The following is a 23389-nucleotide window of genomic DNA, read 5'->3' as shown; positions in this document are numbered from 1 at the left end:
TGCATGCTGCAACAAAGACACGATGCAGCTAAATTTAAAAATATATTTGTTTACAAACAGTAGTAACAACAGTCCTCACAGAATTGTCCTAAGGACTGAAAGAAACAGATCTGGAACAGCTGGCAGAGAGTAGGAACACAATAATTTAGATCTTTTCCTTTTTCAAAAGACAGGAAGAAGATATCACAAGCCCTTTAAAATATCTTCCTGCGCATGTTTTTCAGAGAGAAAGAAACTAGGAACCTTGGTTAGCTAAGCCTACTCTCTTTGTAGCTCCTGGAAATGTATCTTATCAAGTTTGGGATTTGGTTCAGACAGATTCCTATTCATGCTCTGCTAATTAATGGAGCTAATGTGATCACAAGCTATGTGAGCCTAAGGATGTTAATCTCCCCTAATCTCTGTCAAGCGCAACAGAGTTTCATAATACCTATGACCATGGCTGTTTTGAAAGTTAAATAGGAAGTATCTGCAAAGTGACTAGCACCATGTCTTCTTGTTGTTGCTATTTAGTCATTGAGTTGCCTCTGGCTCTTTTGCAACCCCATGGACTGTGTAACTCACCATGCTTCTCTGTCTGTGGGATTTTCCAGGTAAGAATATTAGAGTGGGCTGTCATTTCCTTCTCCATGGGATCTTCCCGACCCAGGGATGGAACCCGAGTCTCCTCGATGGCAGGTGGTTTCGCTACCAGTGAGCCACTAGGGAAGCCCAGAACAGTGTCTTATGCACAGTCAAATGCAACGAATAGTTGTTCTTATTATAACTGTCTTAGGTGTGGCAGAAGTGTCAGAGAAACGGTGGAGAGAGTATCGACAGACATCACAATTACTTTTCATAATCACCAATAAAATTCTTAGTCCCATCTGTGCAATGCTTTCTTCCCACTTGAGTTCAACAATAGTTCATATTCAAAGACTTCAGGGGTGTGAATGAGTCAACTGGGTGATGCGGCTGCCAGAAAACACCAGACATCATCCCGACACCTCACGTGGAGCACTGGAGAAGACGATTCAGTTGGGTCTGAACAAAGCCAGAGAGCATGCCAAAGGCAGCAAGTGCAATGGGGAAATGGCTAGAAGGATGCTCTGAGAAAGGTCTGAGAAACTGGGACAAGAGAAACCTAAGGCGGAGTACAAGTAAACTACTATCTGAATGGCATGGCTGATGTGTGAAATGATGATTTCATTTATTCTGTCATTCCCTGGAAAGCAGAATGCAGACCAATGGGGAGAAATTACCTGGAGGTTCACTTCAGCTCAGTACAAAGACTTTGCTGACAATGCGGCCATCCAATGACAATACATCTGTCCATCAATGGAACAGGTTGTCCTGTGAAGGAGGACCTGAGTCCACAAACTGGTGTCTTGGAGGGGAGAGCTAGGGAGGCTGGCCAGGACATCTCCCAGGCCCTTCCCAACTCTGAAATTCTATCTCATGAGAAGCCCACAACGGCTTCAACAGCAGCCATCTTGTGTTAGCGAGTCATTCATCAAAGGACAAAGCTTGTCCTCCACTCTTTTATAAAACTTGGGGGCACAATAGGGTAGAAGAAAAGGATGTCTGATTTACTTTAACAGTAGCTATAGTTACTACTGCAAATGTATCTATTTAACAAACACACACCACTTATCTGCTCTAAGGAGGGTACTGGAAGCCAATCCGACCTCCTCTTTTGTGTGTTACAATTTTCATTCCATCAATGTAGCGGAGATAGGAAGCTACTACCACTAACATTTAAAAACTGATTTTGAAGTAAAAAGGAATAACTGCTTCCAATTTAAGCACATCATTTAATATCACAAAACCCAGTTTGTGATGACAGTGATATTTACCTCTAAGGGCTGTTCATGAAACAGGTATTTGAGCACTACATACTATATATACAGTATATACCAAGCCTGGTTCTACTAGCTGGGGACTTCTATCATTGAGCTCAAGAGACACACCGCCTGCATGGAAATTACATCCTAGTGGGGGAGAAGTAGCAATAAGTAAAGAAAGTTGAAGTATGCTAGTGAGCAGACTATGCAAAAGCAGTACATGAAAATAAGCCAGGAATTCCCTGTGGTCTAGTGGTTAGGACTCCATGCTTCCCCTGGGGCCTGGGTTTGATATCTGGTTGGGGTATTAAGATCCTGCAAACCTTGCAGCCCACAAAAATGTTATTAAAAAAAAAACTATGCACCAATATAAAATAGAGATTTTAAAAAACATTTCTTTTTATTTTAAAATTTAAAAAACAAAAGAAAGCAGACATAGGGATACGGAGAAGGAGGTGGTTTATGTTAAAGGATTAAGTAAGAGAATGAGGGTAAAAATTACTGCATGGACAGGTGATGCAGAAAGTCTTTAATCAATGTTAGCTTTTTATTACCATGGGGGCTTCTGAATTCTCAGGACTCAGAATTACATGTGCATCATTCCACTCCTGAATTATTGAATAGGTAATGTGTATTCAAAATCAAAACCAAAAGGTCCCAACAGTGTTTACAGGTAGAAGAAAGGAATCAATGAAAATATTATGACTTTGGGGTTCTAGCACTGCCTCACTTGTACAAGGATGCTGATATGAATCTGCAGTAAATATAAGGATGCAGAAGCTGAGGCTTGAACAAGTTAACTCAGGTAAGTGACCACATTTTTCTAAGCCTTAGTTCCCCTGCCCCCGCCCCCATTTGACCAGGGCTGTTGGAACAGTTAGCATGTAAACACTAACTGAATACATATGCAGAACATAATACATATGTAGAATACTGGGCACACAGCAGGTACAGTTAGCTTACATTATTACCACTGTCCAAACTCATTTGAATTTTCAGAGATTTTCAGTGTGTTCACAATGAAAAAAACAAAGCATGTTCCTCAGGAGGGAACATTCCACAATCGTGTGTTGCGAGGAGTTGGACGAAGGTCACTTGTTATGAGCACAAACCAGGGAAACATAAGGAAGTGTTCAACTGATTAAATGCTCAGTACAGGGCTCAGCCTTGCTAACTCCTTGGCTCAGTCTTCAGGATTCCAGAAGATGCAAACAAAGACACACTGATTCACTCAAAACAGTTCTTCGTACAAATCTGAGGATGTAGCCAAAAATCAGTCCATCAGGATTTATGAAGTGTGCTCCCTCCACAGAGCCTGCAAGTCGAGGAGATCCACAAGCTCCCTTTAATCGGCCCTCTCTTCCCAGAGACCGCTGCAGCACCGTCCTTCTGCTGTTACCACTCTGATGGAGAGTCTTGGGAAATGAGAATTTAATTTGTTCTGTGCTGAACTTTTTCTCATGGGCAACTTTACAAGGAACGAGCTCTCTCTGCTTTCCCAGAGGGGAAAAGCGTCCCCATCAGTCCCACTTCCTCAAGTTCTGAAATAAATGAAAGCTTTGGGGTATTAATTGACAACAGGGCCTTTTCTGCTAGTCACCCCAAGATAAGGGCAGCTGTTTCTAGAATCGAAGTCCCTCGTTAACTGTAGATATCACAGTAACCCGCCTCTCTGCTGTTAGGGGGCTTGTGTCCAGCAATCTGCCCCTTCCAGAGGTAACTATGACCACCTGGCACTTCAAAATGACTACAGATGCCTCAAGGGACAAAGCTTGTTGGCTTGGCTGGGTCTAAGTCAGTGCTTCTCAAACTATCCATGGTGGAGAACCACGTTTGACCTTATTTCTAATCCATCATGGACTAATACTTTCATAAAACACAATGAAAATGAATTGCTAGAAAATTGTTTATTAAAGACATAAAATGCAAGCCAATGCTTTTATTACTAGAGTAATCAGACCTAAAGTTACTCTGTCAAATTGCTATAAAAACTTTAAATGTTAACTCACCATTTCTGTATCTGGTCTAGTCACTGTTCAACCATGAACATTTACTTGAAACAAAACACAATACCAACCAACCCCTTTTCCCTATGAAATAAGATGATGTATTTAACACAGTGGTTGGCACATAGTAATTGCTCACTGAATATTAGCTATTACTTTCGCTATTCTCTCTAGGCTGGTGAGAAGAAGGGGAAACATTACCCAAGAGACTGAGATGCACATTCGAATTCCTCCTCTTTTCCTACTGACCCTGGACAAGTGTCTTCACCATTCTGGGCTTTAGTTTCCAAAATTTGCAATACATAGTGAGATGATCTAGAATCTCACATCTTGACCAACAACTTATGAACTGAACTGAAACCCAGATAGAAAAAAAAATTGGGGTCCCAGTACACACTCATAAGGGCTTCCCAGGTGGCTCAGTGGTAAAGAATCTGCCTGCCAATGCAGGAGACCCAGGCTCAATCCCTGGTCCAAGAAGATCCCATAGAGAAGGAAACAGCAACTCACTCCAATATTCTTGCCTGGAAACTCCATGGACAGAGAAGCCTGGTGGGCTACTGTCCATGGGGTCGCAGAGTCAGACACGACTTAGTGACGGAACAACACCCCTCCACACTCACAAACATACACTGAAGCAGGCAACGGCAAGGTTTCATGGAGTAATATTACTTTACCACAAGCTATGCACTGCTATTTTCTATTGTTTTATATTTATTGATTTTAAATAATTTTTAAAGATTTTAAAAATCTTTATTGAATTTGTTACAACATTGTTTGTTATGTGCTTTTTGGCCTCGAGGCATGTGGGACCTTAGCTCTCTGACCAGGAATCAAACTTGTATCCGCTGCACTGGAAGGCAAAGTATTAACCACTGAACAACTAGGGAAGTCCCTCGTTTTATTTTTTAAATGCTGGTCAACACACATTTCTCCAGTACTCTTGCCTGGAAAATCCCATGGACCAAGGAGCCTGGTTGGCTGCAGTCCATGGGGTCTCGAAGAGTCAGACATGACTGAGCGACTTCACTTTCACTTTCATGCACTGGAGAAGGAAATGGCAACCCACTCCAGTGTTCTTGCCTGGAGACTCCCAGGGACAGGGGAGCCTGGTGGGCTGCTGTCTATGGGGTCGCACAGAGTCAGACACGACTGAAGCAACTTAGCAGCAGCAGCATCAACACACATTTAATCAATTTCAAACCCACGGTGTTTGAAAAATGGTGGAGTAAATGAGCTCCTGGGTTCCTATCCTCAACAGTACACTGATTGGGCTAACAACTAGGAAGAAGGTCCCTGTCAGTCTATGACTTGGTCTATAGGTAGGATGAGTACGCTTAAAGGCAGGTGCATCTGCAAGTTTTTGTTTTTTAAGCCAGCTGGTTCTGCACTGAGATATTCTTAGTCAATCTATCAGGCACAAAGAAGAACGATCAAAGATGTGGACTCATACCACTGGGTAATTACTTAACATACTGGTAACACGGAGTTAACTTCCATCTACCCTCATGCACGGCACCTTCAGGCAAATGTGCTAGGAGGTGGGTTACTGGGAAATGTCCTTACTGGATTCTGCTTTTTGGAGAAGAGAGAGGAGACAGTAGTGGGAGCTAACAGGCTGTTGGAAGTGTTAGGACTGAACTAATATTCCCAACTCCTTCAACATGGTATAAGTGGCAGTGAGGGGGCTTATTAGGGAAAGAAATATCAACACGCAAACTTCTACCTAAAGGGGCACTTTATAGCCCTTTCATCCTTTTAATGAATAATTTTAACTATTTTGATTTTCAAATCAGTGAACATGAAACTTTTATGTCCAGTTATCTTCCACTTCTGTGCTCTGAAAACCTCCCCCTTCCTTGTGAGTAGTAAGGGCCTCAAAGTAACCTCTTACCAAGTTGAGCCACCAAGCATTTCATTTTGATGAGGATTTCAATAATCAGTACAAAGCTCTGTACCTTCTCCAGCTAAGGGGAGGCCTAAAGCTCCAGGGGGTGGGCTGGAAGAGTCAGCCCACTACCTTCCCATCCCCGGCCTCACCTCTTCTCCTTGAGCTTCCTTTCTTGGTTGGTTCCTTTCATGACTCCTGACAGTGAACCTGAGAGCAGGTTCTGCTCAAATGACATCTTTCCAATAAGCTCTGCATCAAATGGGGCTCAGAAGTTTCAGAAAGGGTTCCCACATGGACCACCCCACCTTGCTGGGGGTGGGTTTTCTGACTGGCCAGAGGCTTATCCTTTGGGATACCATCCACAGCCTGGTTCACTCCTGGGACCCACTCATAGGATGTGGGGGTGGCTCTCCTGCAGGGCACTAGCCAGAAAACGTAAGTCCCAAGCTGCCTTCTTTATTTTGGTTGCGCTGGATTTTCACTACGGTGTGAGGGCCTTCTCTAGTTGCAGCATGCAGGTTTCTCTAGTTATGGTGCTCAGGGTCAGTTGCCCTACAGATGTGGGATCCTAGTTCCCTGACAAGGGACTGAAACCCACATCCCTTGCATTGAAAGGCAGATTCTTAACCCCTGGATCACCAGAGGTCTTCCCAGCCACAACAGACTCACGTGCACTGATCATGGAGTCCAAGAAATTCACACCCTTGTGCCATCCAGTTTGCATCTCTCCTTTCCTCCTCCTCCCCCCACCCCTTCTCTCAGCTTTGCAGAGTCTGGGTGTGGGGAGCTCTTTATGGCACAGCTGGTGGCTCACCAACTTTCAGACAAAAGATGAGCTCCAAGGGCAACTCTGCTCTGAACGAGGCTCTCTCCCGCTCCTGGTCCTCTGTTTACAGGGATGGGTGTGAGCGATCAGGGCCATCTGAGAGCCACTTCTGTCAAATGGCACCTTAAAGTTTCACAGAAAAATGCTTGTCACAGAGCTGCAGTTCTCTGTTCACAGAAAAGTGGGGATTTTAAACACCTTTTTAACTGTGGACTCTTCTCACTCACTCTTAGAAAACAGGAAGGACCCCACTTGGCAAATCATACCACGTTAGGTTTCTACTGAGTCACATAGCAGGTTCTGGGCCAGGCACTGTGAACACAGCAATAGATACAGCCATGGTCCCTGCCCTCAAGGAACTCACAATCTAATGACATGTTACACACACACACACACATACCCCACACGTGCATTTATGTAGTTCAGCTCTAACAAGTACACTGAAAGAAACATACAGAGTGCCACAGGACTGGACACAGATGGGACTGTCAGGAAGGGTTCTCTGAGGAATTAACTAATCAGAGACTAAAGGACAAAAGATAACCAGGTGAAGTGAATGGTAAGGGTGCCTCAGGCAGAAGGAAATGTACCACGGGTGGAAAGAAGCGATTCCCCAGACAAAGGATGGGCCAGTCAACTGGGTACAAGACATGGGATCAGAGAGGTAGGTGGAAACCAATTTATATATAAGGAATTCAAGCTGAGAATGTTCCAGGCACACACTCTCATACTTGGCATTCCCTTCCAATAGGAATCTTCAGTAACGGAGCTTGCTAAGGCCAACAGTCTTGATTTCAACAGCATCAAGGAAGCCACTGGAGGAATTTAAAACATGTCATGATCAAATTTTTTTTAGAGGCAATTATAGGTAACAGCAGCCATAGTGGATGGGGGAAGGTGCTGTGACATATGCTGGCTTCCTTTTCAAAGGCTCATTTACTAATCTACACTCGAGCAAAGAAGGTAGGATTAATATCTATTAGCTTAGTTTCTCACAGTTTTGTTCTAGATTCATACCCCTACTCTACCACTTACTAGCTTTGTGTGCTGAAGATCTTCTGTGAGCTTCCTCAGGTTCTTCAAATATGAAAAGTGGAGAACTCTTTTACTTTGAAGATTTGAATCCGGATGAAACTGGAGCCTTGGTATATGCACATTCAACATACACTGACTCATCCTAAGCAAATAATCCTGACAACTTTAAAAAAAGGAAGTCCTCTTCTAGCCTATTAGACCTAATTACTTGCACAAAGTTCTACATATATAAACCATACAAGACTGCTTAAAATGCATTTACTAAAATGTGGCAAATTTTATAGTATTAATTTTGCAGGAACCAGTGAATGATAAAAAATGAGGAAGATTTATGTTGACATAATTCTATACATTATGTAGTAGACATGCTAATTAGATGCCCATGAAGCCCTCCCCATATAAAGGGTGTTTATATTCCCAATGACATAACTTCCCAGAAATCTAGTCTATCAATCTAACTTTGAGAATGTCTGCCTTCCCAGAGGATCTAAACCTCTGTATTAAAAATACTGTGATAGCTGGAAAGGTGTCAGCAATGTACCCCTGCATCTCAGTCTGATGCCGATGACAGACACTGAGAGCAGACCACAGGTAGACGTAACAGGTGGTTATAGCATCCCTTTCTGTGGAACCTTGGGGCTTGGGGCTTCCCTGATAGCTCAGTTGGTAAAGAATCTGCCTGCAATGCAGGAGACCCTGGTTCGATTCCTGGGTTGGGAAGATCCATTGGAGAAGGGATAGGCTACCCACTCCAGTATTCTGGCCTGGAGAATTCCATGGACTGTATGGAGTCCATGGGGTTGCAAAGAGTTGGACATGACTGAGTGGCTTTCACTTTCTTTTCTATGGAACCCAGTTGTGGCCTCTAAAGTCTTCTCAGCAAAGTGTTCTAGGCGGTACCCCCACTGACCCTAAGATACTCCTGGTCCAAAGATACTCAAAGTGGGGGGGAAAAAAGCAAGCAATGGGAGTCTAAATAATATGTCTGGAATTTCATTTACAAAGAGACTGGCAGAAAATGAAAATGAATTTCTCACCACACTGGATCTGTCCTCTACAGCTTCCCACTTTTCAGCATCACTATCCATCTCCTCATAATCTCATGAAAAATAAAAATACAGTAACAGTCCAAATGCATAAAACAAGGCATCATCAGCTTACTTTAATCCATTTCAATTATGTGAATTGTTTCAATATATATTACATTAGGGGCATTCATTACAATACAAACCCCCTTCAACCAATTTAAGTATAAGAAACTCCAGTGGAGAATGTTCCAGGCACACACTCTCATACTTGGCGTTCCCTCCCGACAAGAATCTTCACATCATGTTTTGCATATGGAAGAATAAAACAAAGTGGTTTTTGATGTCTCTATTACTCCTGTTCATGCTGATTTAAAAACCTGTGTAGTAAAAGACTCTTACGGTAATGGTGAAAATCAACTCTTTGGCGAGGATTAACTGTAAATATGAATCCAGTGTTATAAGGGAGCAATTTTTAGGGGGGAAAAAACTCTGCATGAAATATAACACAAGAATCTTGCTGCCTCAATAAACAATTGATTTGGAAGAAGTCAGTTTAATGGTAGTACAACAGATGTGCGGTGCCTTTACAGTTGGTTGGTTATTCAGAGAAGCTCAGAATGGATTATATGAGGCACAGCAAAATACCTGAAATTGGCATGGCAGAGGTAAGAGCTAACTCTCTGCTCCAACTTTGGATGATATAATCAAGGGTTGGGGTCTACACTGGATCTGGTGGAGGCCATTCTTACCATCAAAATCTGATTTCCAGAGCATGAATCCAAGTGAGAGCTTTGTGAGGATGTGGATGCAGTCCACAAATGATGCCTTTTACTGAAGGCTAATAACACATGCAATCACTTAGGGAAGGGTTTTACTGTCTACTTTTAGTCTCTTATGATTTTACTTCTCTTATTTTCAAATTTAAACACATAATAACAAATAGGAAAAATATTTCATGATGGAAAGCAAGCTATAGAATGCTCCTTTTAATCAGGCTAAGAAGAGCTGAATGACAAGTCCAGTTAGGATTTTATTAAAACTTTATTTTAAAATATTAACTCTATTCTTTTCAGACACTACTTCTACATCTTGAGAATAAGAAATAATGCCTAAATGTTTCTTTGGTCATCAAAATAATCATACACACACACACAAAATGCATACAATACAAACTATAAACACACACATAAAATTTCATCTTTACCATGACTCCAAAGCAGGAGACAACTGAGGCAACTGGAGCACAGAAAGATCCGGTGAATGCCACTGCTGGGCGTACACCGTGAGGAAACCAGACTTTAGAGAGACACGTGTACCCCAGTGTTCACTGCAGCATTATTTATAATAGCTAGGACATGGAAGCAACCTGGATGTCCGTTGGCAGATGAATGGATAGGTTGTGGTATATATACACAATGGAACATTACTCAGTTATAAAAAGGAACATCTGAGTCAGTTCTAATGAGGTAGATGAACCTGAAGCCTATTATACAGAGTGAAGTAGGTCAGAAAGATAAATACTGTGTATTAATGCATATATATGGAATTTGCAAAGATGATACTGATGATCCTACATGCAGGGCAATAAAGGAGAGACAGATGTAGAGAACAGACTTTTGGACTCAGTGGGAGAAGACGAGGGTGGGATGAGAGAATAGCACTGAAACATGTACATTAACATATGTAACATACATGACTAGTGCAAGTTCGATGCATGAAGCAAAGTACCCAAAGCTGGTGGTCTGGGACAATCCAGAGGGATAGGGTGCAGAGGGAACTGGAAGGGGTTCAGGATGGGGGGGGGCGGTGACGCATGTATACCTATGACCAATTCATGTTGATGTATGGCAAAAACCGTCACATTGTTATAATTATCCTCCTATAATTAAATTTAAAAAAGTGATCTGAAGTAGACAGTGACAATGGTTATATGAATTTATGAATATACTAAAAACCACTTCATTGTATACTTTAATGGTGGATTTTATGGCATATGAATTTCATTTCAATAAGTATATTTTCGTGAGTCTGGGTGAACTCCGGGAGTTGGTGATGGACAGGGAGGCCTGGCGTGCTGCGATTCATGGGGTGCAAAGAGTCGGACACGACTGAGCGACTGAACTAAACTCAACTGAAAAGAACTGAAATGTAAAAAAGAGAAAAAAGAAAAGGTGTGGTGAGTTGCTCAATTTCACCAGAAAAGACATAAAAGCCAGCAAGAGGTGCAGCCTCATCTGCCTACTTGCTGAGGCCTTTTTCTCACTCTGCTTTCAGCACTCTGTTATACTTCCTTTTCTTTATATTTTACAAAATTTTAAAGCTATGCTATGTCAGAAACTCTGGAAATATGTCTAACAATCTACAGATTAGAGAACTTTAAATGCATAGAGACATGGGAATTACATTTTAATTGCTTATTTGAAACAGCAATTATCTTCACACTGAAGACTGTCTAAAGAAGAAAGCAATCAACTCAGTCCTGTCATTGGCTGCAACAGTGCTATTACGTAGGCTTTTTTTTTTTTTTTTGGTGGTGGTGGTAAAACTGACATCAAATTTACCATTTTAGCCATTTTAATGTGTACAGTTCTGTAGTATTAATAAGTGCATTCACATTGTGCAACCACCACCATTCATCTCAGAATTTCTTCATTTTCCCCAGTAACTCCGTTAAACATAAATTTCCCATTTGCCCCTTCCTCCAGCCCCAGGCAACCATCATTTCCCTGGCTTTATGAATCTGACTGCTCTAGGAATCTCATGTAAGAAGAGCCATACCCTATTTGTCCTTCGGGGTCTGGCTCATTTCACGTAGCTACCATCAAGGCTCACCCATGTTGTAAGTGTCAGAACCTCCTTCCTTAATAACACTGAATAATATTCTGTTGTACATACACACATTTTACTTATCCATATGTTCGTCAACAAACACTTGGGTTGCCTCTACCTTTTGGCGATTGTGCATGCTGCTGTGAACACAGGTGCAAAAATGTCTGATTCCGTTCATTTGGGTGCATAACTGGAAGCAGAAATGCTGCATCATACGCTACTTCTATGTGTAATTCCAGGGTTCCCATTCTCACACCTCAACTGAAGAATACAATGAAAACACCAACCAAACACACTTTGTATCTATGTTTCAAATAAAGCAGCAGAAAAACACCATTAGACTTCTCTTGCATCACTTCTTGCCTAACCTGTTGGGAACACCCTGCATCTATGAACTGCCCCTAAATGCCAAGGACTTCTCGGGTAGGCCCTCTGTAGTTCACATCTCAGGCTGAGCTCAGGCTTTCCTGTTGACAGGAAATAGGACCCAGTAAGGTTCAGTCTGTAGAAATGCAGGAGTGATTCCAAACTACACCCAACACTCAGCTCCGTAACAGCCCATGGGTGTGGACCCTGGGGTCAAGGTCCGCTAAGTATAAAATCTGAATTTTTCTAAAACCAGTAATGGGAAAACAGGAAGATCAAGGAAGGTGGTGAAATCCCCACTAAGGCCAATGATTGCACAACACATCACTCCCTGAAGCATTTTTTTCCACCTGCTATAACACTATAAATTGGGAGTGCTTTGTTACTTGAGAATTCACCAATCCCAGAACTTTCCTTTCTTAGAAGTTCTTCCAGGGTTTCTGTCAGAAATTCCTTTTCTGTTTAAGGGAGCAGGACACTCCAAGGAATTTCAGAACTGGTAGTGTAACACACAATCGGGCAGAACTGTCCCTCCCTGTAACTAATCAAAACCGCAGTCAGTGTGCAGTCTGAAGAAACCCTGAGTGTATGCAGACGTGGAGGTCGAGGGTCAGACGGTGGTCAATGCCACATGGAAAGCAATTCAGGGTCAATCAGGTGTGGCTCAAGGGGTTCCTCCAAAAACAGCGCCTTTGGTTGGGGAAGAGGAGGGTCAGAGGACTGTGTGGACCAGCAAAGGAACATGGTGACCAGGAATGTCTGACTGTAGGGTGGGCAGGAAATGGAAGCTCTTAGGCCTCTCTACTCGCTCCCAGTCACCTTTCTTCTAGCCTCTGTCCCACTGAAGGACTTGATAATAAAACAGGCTTAAGACATCAACTTGGCTATGCTGCATACTGGGTAGTTTCTGTACATTAAAGGGTCACATATATAATTTTTCCTTCCCTGGCTCTTCTTGACCTGTGGTGGCAGGTCTTAACCTCAGCAGACTCTATATTCTCTCTTTGCCCATTGCTTTGGTTTCTATACTAGGCAGTTATCCACGGAGTGGGAAGGTTAACAGATACACATGTGAGCCTAGGAAGATATTAAGAGGTTTCTGTTTAGGGCACTGAAGCTAAACTACATGAAATTACCTGAGCCTTGCAACAGACTATGACGTAACTAACACATAATCAGGTCATGTACTCTGATCCTTGTCTGCTGCTGTTCCACGTGTACAGCTTCCTTGAGAGTCTTCAGGGAGGAGGGATATGAGAAAATCTAGGTTCTCCAATAACCCCACCTCTCACCCCAGAATTACTCCAGGATCCAGGCTGAAGATGTGAGCTCTGTTCAATGTCCTAGTCTTTTGTGCCCACCCGACGCTGGGCTGATATTCAGACCTTCACAGCCCTGAAACTGACATATTCTAGATGACACTGCAGGGTACTCCTTAATTATTTGATATAAGTAAAATTATTTACATTTTATTTTCATGTAAAGATGACAGCAGAGGCTTCCCAGGTGGCTCAGTGGTAAAGAATCCACCTGCCAATACAAGAGATTGGCAGGAGACAGGAGTTTGATCCCTGGGTCAGGAAGATTCCTCTGAAGTAGGAAATGGCAACTCCAGTACTTTTGCCTGGAAAATTCCATGGTCAGAGGAGCCTAGCAGGCTACAGTCCAAAGGGTTGCAGAGAGTCAGGCATGACTGAGCACACACGCCCACAAACGCAAAGGTGACAGCAGCCATAACATGCGCGTTCAACACGTATTTTCTGAATTAGACTAGATCTTAAAAATTCCTTAAAGACAAAGATGGGATTTTATTCATGCTATAATGTGAATACCGTTCAACACGTAGGACTTTTTTCTCCGTTTAAGCTAAATTTCATTTTGAACATCCAATACTGACGACATCAAGCTAATTTGATTAGGTAACTTTTTATGTTTATAAAAGTGGCACAAATGTCTCTGATACTAATCCACACTCAGCACTTACCTAGCATCAGTCTCTTAAATGTTCCAGAGATCTTAATGATATGTCCAATCAGTACCACAGAACAGACTACTATCCAACTCCTCCTCAGCCTCGTATCATGAAACAAGGCAAAGACAGATGGACTACCCCCTGGCTCTAGGGAAGGACCAATGCAGGGACAGGGTAGCGGGCTTCTGGGTCCCGCCACTGTTTCACAGGCCATCCTTCGTCTTCTGTCTTCCTCCCCAGGCACGGCGCGGCTCTTCTGATGGAAGGCAAGATGGCTGCCATCCTTCAGTTATCACAGTACTGTACCTTTAGAATGGACAGCATCAGCACTGTGATAACTGAGCCAGGGCAGCCTGTCAGTCTCTGCGTCGGCCGGCAGCATCCTTTCCGGGTGGCTGCAGGACTCCCTCTGAAGGCTCCCCAGGAAGTGAAGGACTAAAAGATCCCCTTCTGGAAGGTGGGGAAGCAGAAGAAAAAACAGGGTCACAGCCCAGTAACTGGTGAGGCTGAAATAGTAAAAGGGCTGGCTAAATTATATTAAGATGAATGATGAACATGTGATTTATACATATTAATAATGAACAACCACGAATACATCAAACATGCTTTCTGGCTCTATGTGACAGCGTTACCTCTACTGAGCATGGATTCACTGATTCCATTTTCCTGACCTCAATCATTCATGCAATAAAAACTTACTGAAGGTCTACTATGTTTCCAGACATCTTCTGGATGTCCAGGAATTGAAGGTAAATAAGAAACAGTCCTTACCCTCAAAGTGCTCATAATCCAACATGGCAATAATACTTCACATCTATTGAACATGCAGTAATTTTCTATGTGCATTCTGCTTTGGTTTTCACAAGAACCCTATGGGATTGTCAATGAATCACTCATTAATTCATCACAAAAGGATTCTGGAATAGGTTAGACTTCATTACACCATTTTACAGAAAGAGAATAAAAACCTAAGAGAGGTTAGGGACTCCCCTAGCAGTCAAGTAGTTAAGAATGGGCACATTCATTGCAGGGAGCACAGGTTCAATCCTCAGTCAGGAAACTTAAGATCTCACATGCTGTGCAAGAAAGCCAAAAAAGAAAAAAAGAAAAAAAAAAACCCGAAAACTGAAGAGAGGTTAGGTGATTTACCTGATCACACCACTGGTTACACTGAACCTGAGTTCAAACCCATGTCAAACGATGGAAGCTGGTGCTTTTTTCTCTGCCCTAACCCAGCCATTCAACTCCATCAAGTGGGTGTTCAGTTTACACAATTTACGCAAACAGAAAGATTCTGAAAACGTCTACTTTCAGGTTAAAATTTTTAGTTTCCTCAGTGTCTCAGGTCATGAAGCAGGAGCTTGTGGGAGTTTATGATTTAAGAAGAAATACGCATCAGCCCCCCACCCCCTCCCGCAGAAAGACTTCTATTGTTCTTGCTTTGAGTGCTAAGAATGTACTCAAATTGATGACACTAATGATTACATATTTATATCACACCTACAGGGTGTTTTTCACTATAGTTAATGTCAATTCTACAGTTATGGTGAAAGATTGCTAACATCCTTTGGAATGCCTTCTAAAAAAATCAACATATACACATCACTTGCTTTGAAACTACCTATTACCTTTAAGACGTACCCTGAAGTCATCTTCAGGGATGATGTATTTTTAATAAGAAGTACAAAAAGATTCTCAAACTGGAATTCAAGCTTCAGAATAGTCAACTCATTAAAGCCATGATTCACTCATTTTTTTTCCATGTCAGTCATTAAGTTCTCAAGTTATTTCACTATGAGTGGAACTTGACAGATGTTTGAAAAATAACTGTGTTTTCCATTAGGCATTTGCTCGGTTTCAAAGACTCCATTATATGCAAATTAGATATCAGCACTGTACTTCAAATAAGTCAAAGAGATGAATCAACTCTTTAGATCAGCAGAGGTCAGAAAATAGTAGAGTACAGTGAGCCAGTTCAACTGTTAACTTTATACACTATGAAACTGACTATATTTTCAGAAAAGGAATATCCAATGAAATAATCCACCTGCATACAAATTAAAACAACTCTCTAAAGTGCAGAAATATCTAAAAGTTAAAGAAGTCATTGCCTAGGTCTTAGCCAGCTGACGCAATACAGAGTTGAAACAGGAGAGGGCAACGAAGATTAAAAAAAAAAACCTGGATTCCCTTACCCTAAGGTTACTGGAAATAGTTGCATATTTTCACCCAAATTATAAATATCTGTTACATGAACAAAAATATTGTGATTATTTGAGAATAAAATTTTAGATAGCTGATACATCAAAGAAGATAAAAAGATTACCACCTAATATTTCCCAGCCACAGTTCTGGTGCTGTCGGCTTTGGAAAACATGAATACTTCCTCTGAGATACTGGAGGGTAGGTAAAGATGGGAACGCACAAATAACTCTGATATACTTGGTAGTTACTGGACCATTCTTTGCAAACAGAGTGGTAGTGCAACTGAACATCTAAATATGAAGTCGACAAGTATGAACTTAAAAGTCTATAACGGACTGCAAAGTTGAAATTCACTCTATTAGTCATGACCAAAAATTAGACAACTAAAGATTTTTGGTGCAAAAAGTAAAGAGTATTTCCTATTTCCTTATTTTTCTTCTCATTTCTTTTTCACCTAAATTGGGTGGAAGGGGCAGGGATACAGCAGGGAGCCAAGGGATCAAATAATAATAAAAAGCAAACTACCATTAAACTGTGAATCATTAAATTAATATTTTCTCAGAATAATTCTAAAGCAGTTTCAAGGAAGCAAAAGTATGAGTTTTCAAAATTGTATTTTATAAATACTAATAAACATTTAAAAATGTTTTATTTCTCTTGGAAGTTATTTCTTCTACATGTGCATTTAAAAAAGCTAAATCTACCAAAAACATTTGTCAATAGATACTTCTTTAAAAAAATTGAATTATTTTAATTTTAAAACAAGTGATGGCAGGTGCTCATGTTACAGTACAGAAGTTTACTGCACAGTAAGAGGGAGAAAGGAAAAGTAAAACGCGTTCCCCCGAAGATCAACCTGGTTTTAAACTCAGTTCTTCTATGCTGAAAATGATACAACTGAGAACAATTTCTTCATGATGAATGCACCATTACCATCTAGAAAGTACTACTGGCAAACTGGTATACTAAAAACACGGTTTTAGACCTCACGGAACACAAAAAATATGTCATGTCTCATATCAACGGAATGAAAATGAAAACACGATGATTTTGAACTTTTAAGTATCTGATTATATATTAAATAAGTGAAAGTACCATGAAACGAGCTGCTGGCATGCAAAATATTTGACAATACTTAAAAACTAAAATAGTTCAAATAGGTTGCTTAATTTAAATCCACCCGTCTTTTACTGATTGTTTTCCTTCCCCAACTTGAAAACTACCATCCAACTTGGTGACATTACAAAATGTGCAAATTTGACCCAACTGTCAAGATGTAAAAATGTACTGTCAACAGAAGATGCCAAACGTCAACTACTGCTTTGTCTGGAGGAGAGAGAACGTATATTTGTGTTTCATGGCAAAGCTTTGCTGTTAAGAGTGTTTAAAAACTAAAGTGGTGTCAAGATTAGTAGGAAACCTGGAATGAGGAGGCTACATATTTTTTTTTCTTTCTTTAGGAGAAATAAATCAGCTAAAACGTCAAGGAAAAGCCAAGGACAACTGCCTGGTGCCAAGTCAGCCCCAATTCTCACAGAGAAGCATTAACTGGGACTAATTACAGAGGGGGTGACATTGTTTTAGCCATTCCAAGCACTGGACTCCAAACAGTCACGCTCCATAACCTCAGAAGGTCACGTAGAAAAAAGCTAACACAGAAGCTCTATATTCGGTAATGTTGAGACAGAAAGAGGAATGAAATGATAGGGATTTTAGCCCCCAAAGCTCCAGAAGACTAAGAATCTATAAGCAGCTGGACCATCCTGCTTAATGTTTGATAGAATATAGTATTCTATTCTATGGGTCTTTCCCCTTTACACATGTACTCAGCATACACACTTGTAGTCCAACTATCAACTTAATTCACTTTTGGATTTTGCTTAAGATTTAATTTTTGCCCCAGATTTTGGATTTCAGTCTGCTCACAAGTCAGCTTTCCTTCATTTCACCTTTGTTATCGTATTTTTTTAGAATAACTAGTTAGAAATATACCAGCTAACTTCAACATGATCCACCCCTAGCTAACCATCTCTAAAAACTCTGGTCATCTTCTATTAATCTGTGATTTAGCAGATTCAGCACTGCATTTAGCAATGCTGGGTCTTACTTCTCAAATTCCCGTAACTGACAGCTGAAGGGGGGCCATACCAAAGGCAGGCACTGACCTCCACTTCTAGAGCCTTGGGCTGGTGCGGAAACACAAGCACAGTCCTCTCCTGCAGAGTCCACCACTCAGAGCTTCTATTCCTACATCTGGAAAAGGAACACATTTCTACTTGTAACACACGGAAAAGGAACACGTTTCTACTTGTGACACAGGGGTACTGCACTCATTATGATGTGCTGGATCTTAAACTGTGATTTACTTTGGTTCTGTTTACATCTGATTTCCTCAAGTCTACCGTCCTGTTCCTGAAGTCAGAGACTGTTCTCTTCATGTCCCTTCACAAAATTAATCACAGTCCTTCCCACAAAGTGCAAGCTCAACAAATACTTGACTGATTCATGGACAAACTTCTTCATTTTTCAGGGATTCTCTAAATAGGTTATCAACAAAAGTATATACTGAACTCCTCGGTCTATATGTCAACAGGCAAGGTACTTGAAAGTTTGTCATCTGTAAAATGAGGGGATAGTACTAAACGCCCAAGTCCCTTCCAGTGTCTTTACTGAACCTCAATAGATAAAACCAAACTCCAAAGATATCAACATTCCATTCAGGTCAACATTATACTTTTTTTGAGAAAAGGGGTCAGCAACTTTGTGAGCTTGATTCCCACCAGTGGAGCTATGATGCGGGGGCAGAAAGTAAAAGCAGAGAAAGAGAAAATTTTAAAAAAGTGCGTGGCATCACTAAGATGTCACCAGGTGTCACAACTGTAGCACCGAGTGCCACACACGCTTCCCTGGTATAGTTTTGTATTCCCAGAAACCTTTTACAAAAGCAGGTCTGGCCCAATATGTGGGTCTCTACATTTTCTCATGATACCCCTAACCAGCGCTTCCAATACCCTGGACATTTTTACCGACCTTCCTGAGCGGGGCATGCCTCCCGCAGAGAAATCTGCAGGGCCGCCACTATTATACTGTACTTGTACTATTTAACACTTTCTTGTACTATAATAGTACTCTTGGGGGTCCCCAAATCCACATGAAAAATAGCAGGGCAAAGTAAATGGTTGACTAACATGAAATAACTGTATTTCCTGCAGTCACCTCTTTGGAAATTAAAACCAAGAAAAAAAGGAGTGATATCATGGACCAGTGCTGTCCCAGATAAGCAAAAAGCAAGTCATGTTTGCAACCTTAGATACTCCAGTAGTCATATTAAAAAAAAAAAAACTAAAATATAAACAGGTTAAATGACATTAACAACATATTCTCTTAACACAATACACCCAAAGTATTTTCATTGGAACATGTAAACGATATAAACATTATTAATGAGACATTTTACTTTTTTGTACTAAGTCTTAGAAATCCAGGGCATATTTACACTTAACACATCTCAATTCAAACACTAAAATTTCATCAGAAATAATCTGTAGATTTCATAAAATTCACAGCTTAAAAAGTAGACACATACGCCCAACTTCCAAACATAATGAACTTTTCCAAAAAACTGAACACCAATTTTTAATTTAAAAACCAGTTCCTTATCACCCTAGCCAGATTTCAGGTGCTTGACAGCCACACGTAGCTAGTGGCTACTGTACTAATACAGTTACAGAAGATCCTGTCACCTGGATTTTTTAAAATCAGAACCCTTCACCCAGCAAGTCACTCTACAGCACTCACTGGTTACTCAAATGATGTCAGGTATTTTCTGCCCTCCTAATCTTTAAGTTGTTAATACGCCAGTGATGATCACTTATTAAGAAGCCCCTTCTAAAGAATGAACAACTCTTTCAGCTCTGAGAATTCAGGGAAAAATAAAAATGGAAACATCATGATTCAAAGATACTAAGTTAACTTTCAAGGTAAAGGTGGAAAATCCTGCCATCATTATTTCTTTGTCCAGGATATTAGTCACCCTGTAAAAGTTACAGGCCTTGTTTATAGTAAGCCTCTCAACTTCCATACTCACCGCAGCTGTCACTGCATCCTCAGATTCCTTTCCTTCAAGTGTTCCCTCCTACCCCCCACCAACCTCCTCTCTCTCCAGTAAAATCCCTGAAACACATTCTAGGAGCCCCTCTTTAATTCATTCCAAAAAGTACTTGTTACTGTTGACATACTGAAACACATGAATAATTCAATAAATGAATCTCAAACTATTCAATTAATCATTCATCGGCTTAGGTACTCAACTTATCTTGGGAAAAGCTTTTCTGAATACACATGGAAAGTATCGCCAGACCCTTCCCCAAAGGAACCAATTACAAACACTGCAGCTTTCTCTCTGCGTGTCAAAGTTCAGTGTTTCTCCTGCAGCTGACTTAAAAGTTGATCTTCTAAAAGGAGCTGGATTCCTAAGGTAGTTCTATTTTGAGCCTTCTTCCTGTTCTGAAGCTAAAGTTGGAAGGGCTTAGGTGGTGATGTCATGGAAGGGAGACTGCTGGCTTTCATTGAAGGGTCTCCTCCAGCAACTCTGGGGGATGCTCATAAAGGGACCTAAGGGAGAATGTACACCTCTCATCGCTTTCTCCCCCTCCTTTTTGAGTCCCAGCTATTCATTAGCCAGCAAGAAAACAAGTTCAAATAAGCGTGCAAACATATTTACATATTTTAATTGTTAAGCATCTCAAAAATGGAAAGACTGAGAATGAAAATGTCTCACACGAGGGAAAAGGGGTGACATCTCTTTTTCCACACCTCCATCCCCACCTAAATATCTATCATAGGACTACAGGCAAAAATGGGGAGCAGCTAATAAGAAGAATAAAGAGATTATAAATGCTGGAGGGTTGAAGAGGAAACTGCTGTTGGGGATACTCAGGACAGAAAGAAGACCCCTGGGTCCCTTCTCTTCCACTGTTTCCTCCTCCCTTTTGGAATGGTTAGATTTAGGGCAGGGTGTGCCTTCTGCTTGGGAGGCGTATTTGGCTCCGGAGAACCAAGAGGGGCCAGGGTGGGGCCCAGAGAAAGAGAGCCAGAAACTGGTTACTCAGGCCAGATTCTAGACTAAGCTCTTAGCAAAAGAATAGAGGTGGCAGATTCCATCGTAAGACCCACTGGGGAACGAAGAACGCACACTAAACCCAAGGAGATCACTTCTTTCTGTCTAAACCCAGCAGTTAGTTGCTGGTTGTGAGCCGCAGGTCCAGAGGCAAGAAAAAAATCCCGATACATCTGTAGACAACTTGCAAGGGTGGGTGGGGGGATGGATGTGGCCAGCGCAACCGGCAGGTGAAAGCAGCACTTTCTGGCCAATTCTGGGACAGGAGGGCTGGTTAACAGCTTTGGGAAAGCTGGTCGGTTTTTCAGCTCACCTCTCCTCCAAAGCGAGGAATAAGCACAGGTGTGGTCCTTCTCCAAGAAGGTGGCAGCTGGCCTGCGGGTAGCTGAGGGAAAAGATTCTTCGGAAGGGGTAAGGCAGGGGTTACGCCCATGGGGTCAGCTACGGCCGGGAGCAGGCGATCTTCGCCAAGTCCCCTCCCCCTTCTTGAAAAGCGACCGAGACCGGCATAAATTACAGCCACGCACCCCTCCTTCCCCAATAATGCTTCTAATAAAAGGAACAGCCTCTCATGCCTACACACACACAAAAAAACAACTGCAAGCTCTGGTTGATGGAAATAAACAGGTGAGCCCCGAGAGGAAGCGGGAAAAGATCGGGGATGCGAGCACGAACGTGCGGAGAAATCAAGGCTTCCCCGCCCTCCCCGCACACCCCTCCCCTCTCGCCCCGGAGAATCTGCGTGGCAGGTTGTAAGCTAAAAATGCCACTCAGACAGACCCCCTCATCTCCCCGCCCCGCGCCCACTTTCCCTCCTACCCCAGGGTCCGGCGTCCCGGCCTCGTGGTAGCGACCAGTGCCCGCGCCGCGCGGGGCTCACCCTCGCCCCGGACCGCCGCCGCGGGGACTCCGGTCTTCCTCTCTCCTCCCTCCCTCCTCCTCCTCCTCCGCCTCCTCCTCGCAGACTCCTCCCGCCGGATCCTTCATGTAAACAACATCCAGGCTCTATTTACAGTCGCCGCCGGACGGCAAGGGACCCACGCCAGCTGCCTGGAAGCAGGCGGGGGTGGGGAAAAGCGAGTGCGCAACATTTACACACACCCGCCCCGCCCCTCCGCGCCACTGCCCCGCCAGGGGGCCGGAGCGGGACACCGGGGGTCTCCCCGCGCCCTCGTTCAACCTGCGCCGGTCTTGACACCCCAGCAAGAGCCAGAGGTAAACCGCGGAAATGCCGATGGGCGAGGTCGCCCCCCGCCCGCCCCGCAGGGGAAGAAAAAAAACCAAAAACATCCCAACCACAACAAAACCAGCCCAGCAACACCCCAAGTCCGTGCGGGGTCCCAGCCCGCCCCGAGCCTCCGCCCCGGCGCCCCGCCGCCTACCCCGAGGTGGCGAGCTGCGTGCAGTCCCCCGCGGAGGCTGCAGGGCGGGCGCCGGGCAGCGGCGCGCCCTCAGCCCCAGCCGCCGCCGCCTGGCCCGCCCCCCGCGCGGCCGCTGAGCCGGCCGAGCCCCGCGGCGGCGTGTGCGTGTGAGGGTGCGCGCGTCGCGGCGGGCCTCGCCGGAACCGCTCTCCTAGCCCTCCGGCTTCCCGTGCCCTCGGGCGGGCGGGCTCGGGCGCAGCGAGACCCGGCCAGGAGCTGCCCGGCCAGCGCTCCACCGCGCCGCAGGGGCGCGCACACGAACGTAGACACTCGGCGCACCGAGCCCCGCGCGACCGCACGTCTCCCGCCGGCGCCCGGCTCGGCGCGCGCCCCGCCGCCCCCGCGCCCGGCACGCCGCCCCCACACCCACCTGCGCCCCCGGGGGGGTCCTGGACCCCCCCTTTCCTTTGTTCTTCCCGCTATTTGCATGAGGATTATCTAATGACGCAGCAAGGATACAACGTGCTCGCCACAACGTGACCGTCGCCATTTTTCTGTTTTTATTCTATCTCTGCCATGTGATAGATGAGGGGGGGGTGGGGGTTGGAAAAGAGAGAGACTGGATTTAAAAAAAAAACTTCCGGGTCTCTTGACCGGGAAGGGAGAAAAACAAAAGGGAGACGAGACACAACTCCACGGGAAGGATGTTTGTGTTTGTGTGTGTGTTTGAGTGTGCACGCGTTTGAGCGCCCTTCCTTCTGCTCGGAGAAGGGAGGCTCCCGGGGCGGGTCCGGAGCATCCTCCCACCTAGGGAGCCCTCTGACATCGGTTGGTCCAGATCGACCCCTCTAGCCTTGGCGATTGCGGGTCGCGGTCCCACACCCTCAGCCAACGCTCTGCGAAGCTGTCAGCTTGGTCCATTCTGGCA

The 23389-nt window shown here is 43.5% G+C and overlaps 1 long non-coding RNA gene across 1 annotated transcript; it reads right to left on the bottom strand.

The window, feature by feature from the left end:
- Positions 1 to 1813: 1813 nt before the first annotated feature.
- Positions 1814 to 23035, bottom strand: LOC138983923 (uncharacterized). Its single transcript, XR_011463695.1, has 3 exons — positions 22981 to 23035; positions 21414 to 21475; positions 1814 to 3364 (listed from the first exon to the last, which is right to left on the bottom strand). It is a non-coding gene; the product is annotated as an uncharacterized lncRNA (long non-coding RNA).
- Between the last annotated feature and the right edge of the window lie 354 nt (positions 23036 to 23389).

The sequence above is a fragment of the Bos mutus genome, chromosome 3 (genome assembly GCF_027580195.1).
Source record: "Bos mutus isolate GX-2022 chromosome 3, NWIPB_WYAK_1.1, whole genome shotgun sequence".
Taxonomy (NCBI): Eukaryota; Metazoa; Chordata; class Mammalia; order Artiodactyla; family Bovidae; genus Bos; species Bos mutus.
This window is presented reverse-complemented; position numbering and strand designations above follow the sequence as displayed.